The sequence below is a fragment of the Palaemon carinicauda genome, chromosome 9 (assembly GCF_036898095.1).
Source record: "Palaemon carinicauda isolate YSFRI2023 chromosome 9, ASM3689809v2, whole genome shotgun sequence".
In the NCBI taxonomy this organism is placed as follows: domain Eukaryota; kingdom Metazoa; phylum Arthropoda; class Malacostraca; order Decapoda; family Palaemonidae; genus Palaemon; species Palaemon carinicauda.
The window spans coordinates 101,046,871-101,056,870 of NC_090733.1; the positions used below are offsets into that span (position 1 = coordinate 101,046,871).

General features: G+C 46.6%; 1 protein-coding gene across 1 annotated transcript in view; it reads left to right on the top strand.

The window, feature by feature from the left end:
* The window catches only part of LOC137646811 (uncharacterized), a 336,843-nt gene that overhangs the window by 63,695 nt on the left and 263,148 nt on the right, over positions 1-10,000 (top strand). The window lies entirely within an intron of this gene.

The following is a 10,000-nucleotide window of genomic DNA, read 5'->3' on the forward strand; positions in this document are numbered from 1 at the left end:
CACATAGCATACCACTACGTTTAAAAGTTTTTTTTTAAACCACGTATGCGCAGTGCAGTGTGTGTGACGTGGGTATCCTCGTCATGACTACGTCACTGTGCCAGAGAAACCAACTCGGATACGGACGTTGCTAATACACCAGTTGATAAAGGCGAGGTTCTGTCACCTGTATTAGGTGTTCAAGATGCTGTAAACAGGCCCTGTAAGTTCCCTGCATCTCTCCTCACTCGATATCCTATGAATGTAGAGCCTTCATTAGCTAAGAAACTGAGGAAAGTGTACACTTAGTTGCTTCCTACAGAATGGGAAATCCATCAATCGTATTATTACTTGGTGCCATTCAGACCTGCCCCTGTGGTATGTTAACTTCTCCCTATACCCTTGTCTACCGTCATGGAAACTACACAAAAAGCTTCAAATACTGGGGCATCAGTCGCATCTCATGATACTGTGTAACCCCTGAAAATTGTACATTTTGTGCTGCTGAGCATGATGGTTAGACCTGCCCTCATCGCCACCCTGTACTACCCACGGTGGTTGACACTGCCTCAGCATCATCAGGCTCGCTACCTCTACCTACACCAGACACCTCACATTGGAAATTCCCGAGATGTAAAGATCCTGGAGTCAATGTGTTGCATGGCAGTGACAGGTGATCACGCACTGTAATGAACCAGATCATTACACAGCTGCTGCCACCACCATTAATCGAACCCACTGTTACTGCGTCCTTGCAAGTATCTACAGTTCGAAATGCTGTAGATGTCCTCGAGTCTCGGTGTGACTCAAAATATATCAAATTTTTAATCCATTGAATTTTGTTTGGAGAGCATTGACACTTCCATCGACAGTCTTGTAGCCTCCTTTGACCATCTGACTTCTAAATTTGCTACTAATGACACCACACTACAATCTCTGGTTGAAGCTGAGCAAATTGGTATCACATCAGTCGCTTCTCACTGAGAAACCTGACACTCTTGCTACACATCTTGAGAGTGTTACTAATCCCCATGCAGGACATTGACCATGTGATGTGCCACCCATTCATGCCCATGTCACCGCTGCCTTTTCGTCTTCTTGCCATCCTATCAAGGGATATGTTCGATAATTAAGTGAGCTTAATATCATATCGTTGAATGGCTGTGGTATTATACACTGGGCAAAACTGGGAATTATACATAGTCACCACTCAGACGTTGTTCTAATTCATGAAGCTTTTGTTGGTAAACCCAAGCCCAGGGAAGCCTCTCTCTTACTCACTGGCTGTGTCCTGCGTCCATTTAGGAAAACATGGCCTCATCACTTATATACACACTTCAATCTAGCATAGACTTCTCCTAACTCTGAGGATGAAGATACAACTTGTCAACTATTTGAGATTACTGTTGGCAGAAGCACCATACAACTGTGAAACGTATATGCAGCACCATGTAGGATAAATACAGCTGTCCTTCCAGCCCCCACCCTCTGTGATATAGTTTACATGGGAGATTTTAACACCTGTCATCCAGATTTGGAAGATCTTGCGGTCACTGTGAACTGCAACGGGAACTGACTTCTCTAATATGTTCGTCGAAATCAACCAACACCCTGGGACAATGGTGGATCTACGCATGCATGAGGTGGTACTTTGGATCACATCTTGACCTGTGGACTCATCCCATCCCGAGTCAAGTGTGCAATGGTGCCTACACTCTTCTTTGATCCCATTAGTGTCAGCATCCACGTTTCCCTTCCCGCTACGCATACTGGAATAGACACTTGCACTTGCATCACAATCCCACCTAAGTACCATCCCATGTATATCTCATATATGACTGACCTTCTTCCTACGTTTGACCTCCACTGCTTTGAGAAACTTTACTCCTTAGTTATTAGCACCACACACGCTATCCACACGCGATACATCAGAAAGCCTCATATCAGGTGTTGCACTACCATGATGTTAGATAGTTGAATTTCTCAGGCAGAGAAGGCAATGGATGACGGTCTTGCCTTCTTAAGACGACCAAATCCTGAGACTGCACCAGCATCAACTATCAAGAGATGATCTAATTGCTCTACAGCATTATGTACAGGTTCCTGGTCAAACCAACGGACAGCATCAACCATCAAACAACCATCGGTTCCATGTGGCACCTCATCAACAGGATTGTAAAGAAGAAGCCCCGAAGTATCCTCCACTACAGTCCTACTCAAGATACACAGGGCTTTATTAAGGAGTGGTCAACACACTTACAAACCATTACTCTTTCAATCTTCCAGCTCAGATACAAGACTCTCTCTCCTCACAAGAAAACCACCTTGCCCTCTGTCCTAGTTCAACCTTACTGAGCACTGATGAAATGGACGATATACCCATAACTAAGAAAGAACTACGAAGAGCCTTAGCAAGGAGTAGGAAGTCAGCCCCTGGTGATGATGACATAACCTCTGAAGCCCTTTGCACACTCAAAAAAGTACCTGGCATCCCTCTCCTCTGGCTCTACAACTTCTGCTTGGGATATGCGTCCCTAGTGTGGACTTATAGTACAATTGTGCCCATTCCCAAGCTTGGCAATGACAAATTCCGATCTATCTCCTTCACCTCCTGTTTTTGCAAAGTATTTGAATGTATTCTCCTCTCACACTTTATGTTCCAGGTGCAACATAAGCTTTCGTCCAGAGTATATGGCTTACTACTCCGAGTAACACATCCTTGTCTCATGGAGCTTCACACTCGTTTTTCCCTAACCAGTGTTGTAGCCTTCATTGATTTGAAAAGTACATTTAACATCGTAAATAGAGACATTATGTTAGACCAGTTTTTGGAATCAAAGCAAACCTTTTTGAGGTGGATACGTGCTTTTCTACAAAATAGAATCTCTCTTGGGCTGTTTAAGGGAGCATTGGGCATTGCAAATGAACTTGACCTCGGTACTCCACAAGGGAGAATAGTTACTCCCTTTTTTGTTTGATACTCTCCTTTGTCCCCTTCTTTCCTTGCTTCCTGACATTGATGATAAAATCATCACTTGCTATGAAGATGATATATGTATTCATTCAAGATCTCTGGATCACTTGCAATGCTTCCTACGAATCATTCTCCTGTTGTCTTATCATCTCGCCAAGAAAAAGTAGAATCTTCTCCCCCAGGCCAGCAAGGAAGCTGCCAGAATTTACTATGGGGAACGATGTTGTACCTCTGTGCATGCAGCATGTTTACTTGGGAGCGTCAGTGCGGATAACACCTTCCATTCCAGCAAGACGGAGAGTAAACCCTATTATTCAAGATCTGCTGGCCTGGCTACAGCAATGCTTGACTCCTCACTAATGGCTTGCTAATTATTCTGCAGGAGTATCTCTGTCAGTTGCCAGAACCTATACATTGCCCTCATCCACTCAGGGGTAGATTATCTTTCCCCAGCACTATGGTAACTCTCCAGATCAACTCGAGAGCCTCTCGAAAAATTCCAGAACTAAGCAATGAGACTCATCCAAGGCTGTCTAGCCTCCACTAGAATTATAAACATGCAACATGAACTCCATCTCTCTCGACTTGTTGAGAGAATATACTCCAATGTCACCTACCTCAATACCAAATGCCTGTATTACCTTCACCTGTCTCCTCACTATTCCCACATCATCAGGACTTCTTTGGATCTAGATGTGCTTTGTCCACAACTACGCTAGGGTAACGTATACTAATCAGTACTGTTTGTAAAAGCATTTGGAGGCTTGACATCAACATCATGGTAGAGACCTTTCACCCTGGCAAACTCCTGTGCTGGTAATCGCTTACACTCCAGTCGCTAAGACTAACTTACTTCAACTTCAGCAATGTGCATTGGATACCATTAACAGACCGTCCTCGTCCTTCAGTATAGCCCATCACTTTTACACTAATGGTTCCTTGCAGCAGGAATGCAGTGCTGGATGTGCTGCTTTCACCACCCCTTTGGAACCCCAGCCAGATAGCTGGACAGGCTGTCACCTTCCAAAGTCGTTAAGCTCCGCGTATTATGAACTACATGGACTTCTAGATGCCGTTATTTTAAAGACACGGATCAGAAACAACGGCTTAGTCATCTGGGACTCGCAGTTAGAACTGCAAGCCCTCTCATCACAGAAACCACCATACCAGCACCTGCTTACACAAATATTTAGGCAACTAGATACAGACAACATGAGCTCACTGGTAGTACACTTCCTGTGGATTCTCTCTTGCATATGACTTATGGCTAACAGTAGAGGCTGCGTGTCAACTGGATCCTTCAGACACTGTTATTTCCACACCATCTCTCCTATACTGCAGAAAAAATGGAGTGCAAGGCTGCCCGCTCACCTACCCATCGTCATAGTTATCCCAAGAGGACAACCAGTGTATCAGTACAGCTCTATGACCACTTCCTTCCTCTCCAATACAAATATTGCTGCAATGGACTCATGGTTCATTGATATAACATTATGTGTACTCTTCTCCGGCTGGTTTGGCAAACAGTTTGGCAGGTGGCTGAGCAAGATGGAGTTCCCCACATTTCCTCCTGTAGGTTATGCAACGCACCTAACACCAACACATTGGAACACTATTGCCTGGAATGTCTTTTTGTTACTGACTTTCTATCACAGACTTACAGCAGCTGATGTATGTAAACAATTGTTGACAGATAATAATTTCCTCGAAGAAATTCCCATGCGCAATCGTCATTTTGGTGGATTGTGATGAGCCGAGAGAAGGGTTGTGACTCAAAGGCAGGAAGCAATCAACTGAGTTGTATTATTAAAGAACACTCTCCTTTGTATACAAAACCTCAAGTCAACAGGAAAATACATGTTCGAGAAATGACAATGTTACATAGGCGACACATAGACATGTTTGTTCTGGTTCTTTTTAGTGCGAGGGAAGAGCGCAGATACAAGCATAATATATAAAAAATAATTTATGTACGATCGTGTGAAACACGGTTGGTACATTGCTCCCCCCTAAAAATGACATACTGTACATGTTAAATAGGGCGCCCTGATCTAGAGAGGCGAACTGTAGGCGGGTCATCTGGCAGGAGATAACCACGTTTTAGACGATCAATGGAGACCCAGTCTTCTTTGCCACGAATGTTTAGTAGGAATGCTTTCGGACTGCGTCGGATCACAAGGAAAGGACCCGTGTAAGGGGGCGTTAGCGGTGGCTTGGTAGTGTCGTTGCGCAGGAAGACGTGCGTTGCAGAATGCAAGTCTGTTGGTATGTGATGCTTCGCTGGGGGCTTGTAAGTCTGGCGGCATGGAGTAAATTTTCCCAAGACGTGACGTATGCGCTGTAGATCGTCGGAGGAGGTTGTAGAAGGAAAAAACTCGGCAGGGACGACCAACGGGTCGCCATACACCATTTCAGCTGCTGAGACGTCGAGGGCGTCTTTAGGAGTGGTCCTTAGTCCCAGGAGGACCCAGGGAAGCTGAGTAAACATGTTGCAATCCTTGCAGCGGGACATCAAAGCTGCTTTGAGTGTGCGATAAAAACGTTCAACCATTCCATTGGCGGAGGGGTTGTAGGCCGTTGTCTGATATAGGGTGATGCCCAGGAGATTCGCTAATGATGTCCACAATTGAGAGGTGAAAGTGGTTCCCCTGTCAGAAGTAATATGCTCAGGGATACCAAATCATGAAATCCATCCAGAGAGTAAGGCAGATGTACATGAGGCGGATGTTGCAGTTTCCATGGGAATGGCTTCAGGCCAACGAGTGGAGCGGTCGATGACGGTAAACAGGTAACGATGTCCTTGTGATGTGGGTAGGGGGCCTACAACGTCGACGTGAATGTGTGTGAAATGACGCTGAGGTTGAGGAAAGATGCCCACTCCTGAATCCATGTGTCGATGTACTTTGGAAGTTTGGCAAGAAGTACAGGCGCGGACCCAATCCTTAGCATCCTTAGAAATGCCGTGCCAAATGAACTTTGCCTTCAGCAGCTGTGCAGTAGAACGGCACGAGGGATGTGAAAGGCCGTGAATGAAATCAAACACCTGCCGTCGCATGGGAGCAGGAATCCAAGGTCGCGGTCTACCAGTACTGACGTCACAGAGGAGGGTGGTGTTGGAGTCTTCGAGGGGAAAGTCTTCCCAACGGAGGGACGTGCAGGATGTCCTACATGCTTGATACTCTGGATCCTGTCGTTGGGCTTCAGCCAGGGCGTTGTAATCCAATCCCAGTTGAACGGCAGCCAACGTGTTTCTTGACAGGGCATCGGCAACGGGATTCATTTTCCCAGGGACGTATTGAAGGGTGCAATTGTATTCAGCCACGGCGGAGAGATGTCGGCGTTGACAGGCGGACCAGGCGTCAGATTGTCGAGTGAAGGCGTGCACCAGAGGCATGTGGTCTGTGCGAATGACGAAGGGCGTACCTTCTAAGAAATGACAAAAGTGACGGACAGCCAAGTGCACCGCCAGCAATTCTCGATCGAAGGTAGAATAACCCGATTCTGCCTTGGACAGTTTTCTGCTGAAGAAGGCCAATGGGCGGGGCGAGCCGTTGACCACCTGCTCGAGTACTGCACCAATAGCGACGTCGCTGGCATCGGTGGAGAGAAGGAGAGGGGTATGTGGGATAGGAAAAGTGAGACCCGTAGCAGTTGATAGGCCCTTTTTTGCATTGCAGAAGGCTGCATCTTGAAGGGGACCCCACTTCAGGTCCTTTGGCTTGCCCTTGAAAGAGGCGTAGAGGGGAGCAAGAGTGGCTGCAATGGCTGGCAGAAAACGGTGATAATAGTTGATCATGCCCAAGAATTCATGCAGAGTTTTGACGGTCGAGGGCACGGGGAAGTCCTGAATGGCTGCTACCTTCTCAGGGAGGGGGTGGACACCTTCAGGAGTGATGCGGTGCCCTAAGAACAACACTTCGTTGGCGCCAAAGGTACACTTGTCGTACCAGACTACAAGGCCGTTTTGTTGCAGGCAGTCGAGCACGATGCGCAGGTGACGGAGGTGTTCCTCTTTTGAGGAGGAGAACACAAGTATGTCGTCCACATAACATACACAGAAAGGGAGGTCCCCTAAGATGCCATCCATGAGACGTTGAAACGTGGCCCTCTGCATTACGAAGGCCAAAACAGGAGTAATTGAAGGTGTATGTACCAAACGGAGTGGTGATGGCGGTCTTGGGGATGTCTTCTGGGTTCATAGGCACCTGATAATACCCCTTCAGGAGGTCGAGCGTAGAGAAAACCTTTGCTTTGTGCAGGTAGGAGGTCACGTCGGTAATGTTTGGGAGGGGGTAGTGATCCGGTTCTGTTTGCATGTTCAGGCGCCTGTAATCCCCGCACGGACGGAGGGAGCCGTCTTTCTTCAGAACGATGTGTAAGGGTGACGACCATGGGCTGGAGGCCTTTTGGCAAAGGCCCATTTCCTCCATTTCGGCGAACGTCTGTTTGGCGGCTGCCAATCGTTCCGGTGCCAGACGTCTGAATTTTGCGAAGACTGGGGGTCTCGTCGTCTTGATATGGTGATAAATGCCGTGCTTAGCTGGAACCGTGGGCGTTTGGCGAAGTTCTGGACGGAAAACTTCCAGGTACGACGTGAGGAGGTGGCCGCAGGCATCCGTGGGTGCGCTGATGTGGAGAGCGAGGTTAGAGGGGGCTGGTTGAAGAGGTGTCGACAAGTACGAGTCTGCGTTGACCAATCGTCGGTGGGCGACTTCGACCAGAAGGTGGAAATGAGAGAGGAAATCCGCACCGAGGATTGGGATTGTGACGTCAGCAACGAGAAACTTCCAATTGAATTTACCGTTTCCGAACGATAATGTGAGGTTCTCGTAACCGTAGGTGGGTATCGCAGATCCGTTGGCAGCTACCAAGCGGACGTCGGCAGATGTAGACAGACTACGTCGTGCCTTGAAGAGTTTCCTTGGCAAAAGAGAACGACAAGCACCCGTGTCTACCAAAAATCGCACGCCCGTTCCTGCATCCTGTAAAAAGAAAAGATTAGAAACACGGGAGGCCACCGCCACAAGCGATGGCCTACTTACACGTTTTTTGACCACTGACAATCCTTGGCACATTTCTTCGCAGTTGCCCCGATTCTGAAGTGGTAGTAGCAAAACTGCGGCGGATGGGAGATAGTAAGTGGCTGTAGAAGTCGTTCGTTGGGGCGCGAGCGATTGGTGGGTGGTGGGCGGCTTTGTCGCTGCTTCGGCACGTCATGGGGTAGGCGTGTATGTCCTACGCATTCATGTCAGCTTCGGTTGACGTTGAATAGGCATCCTCTTCGTCAGGGGTGGAGGCGTTGATGGAGGTCTTGAAGTGGCTGTCCATAAGGGCGTCGGCTTTGGTCATCAAGTCCTTTATGGGTAAACTATCGACATCGGGTATGGCAGCCCGTATAGGTCCGGGTAAACGGCGTATCCAAAGGGCACGAAGTAGGTTCACCTCACGAGGAGAGCCGTCTGCGGCAGGTTGAAGGGGAGCGATACTGGTCATTTCCCTGAGGGCAAGCGAAGCCCTTTGGTCCCCCAACGGTTGTTGCGAGAGCTGAAAAAGCTTTGCTATACGGGCGGCTGGCGACGGCGAGTACTGCTGCAGAAGGTATGTTTTGAGGGCGTCATACGCTATTGGGGTGTCTCCATGTTCACAAAGCCAGTCGGATATTTCTGGGAAGGTGTCCTCGGGTATCGCCGCGAGAACATAATCTGCTTTGGTGGTTGAGCGAGTCACGCCCCTGATGCGAAACTGGACTTCTGCACGCTGAAACCAAGCAAACGCCTCTCCGCTGGCAAACGATGAAAGTTTGAATGGAGCGTCCGTAGCGCCAACTGCCGTAGAGTCCGTCATAGTACCAACGATGGAGGGGCGAGGGGGTGGGGGTGGAAGGCGGTGGAAGCGAGTCGACTTCCGGGGTCACCAATGTGACGAGCCGAGAGAAGGGTTGTGACTCAAAGGCAGGAAGCAATCAACTGAGTTGTATTATTAAAGAACACTCTCCTTTATATACAAAACCTCAAGGCAACAGGAAAATACATGTTTGAGAATTGACAATGTTACATAGGCGACACATAGACATGTTTGTTCTGGTTCTTTTTAGTGCGAGGGAAGAGCGCAGATACAAGCATGATATATACAAAATAATTTATGTACGATCGTGTGACACACGGTTGGTACAGGATACTGGACATGCATTAACTTTTATCAAACTGACTGTGTTGTGATAATAACTAAAGATAGGTGCAACCTATACGGAATCAAACTCTAAATTTTATTTTGTATTCCTTATGAATTCTTTTTGTATAACCTTTTCATATATAGATGTTACCATACACTCAAATGTCTGTCTAAATTCTATTTTGTGTTTCGTATGAATTGTTTTGGCATAACTTGATTACTATATAGATGTAAAAAATATTATTGTTATTATATGCCCAAATGTCTGACGGTAATGGGCGCAATAAACTGATTAAAACAAAAAACTTATCTCGCCATCTTATTCTCTGCTCCTCTCTCGATCTTTTCCACGTCACAGGTTCCTCCCAAGCCCTCTTCACTCCCGCCCTACCATCTATCTTCAATACGTACGAGTGAATAGAACTTTTAATACATAATGAAGAAATATGAAGAAAGGTCTAGCTTTCTGAATTTAACTTTCCTATAAATAATGTACCATAAGCCTCCATATCAGTCAGTGCTTTTATACTTCAAGGATGTTTTTTTTTCCTTCTTTTTTTTTTATCTAAAGTGGAATATAGAGCTACTCCTGACATTCTCTGAAGAGTTCACAGAAGCTGAATTTTCTAATCGTAATGTCAACGTGAATATTATGATTTTTAAGAATTGGATGAAAACAATCGAATCGGTTTCTATTTTAAACATTTCTAAACGTGATTGGTTTCATGCATCGTCATAAAAAAAAAGGTTTATAGCTTTAGATTATGCAAAAAGCTTGTGGTGTATTTGCGGGATAGTTTGGGACATATGAACGGTTGAGCCAAGTCTCCATTATGGGAAGAAGAATGAATGTATCGTTTGGACCTGGTGCGGTCA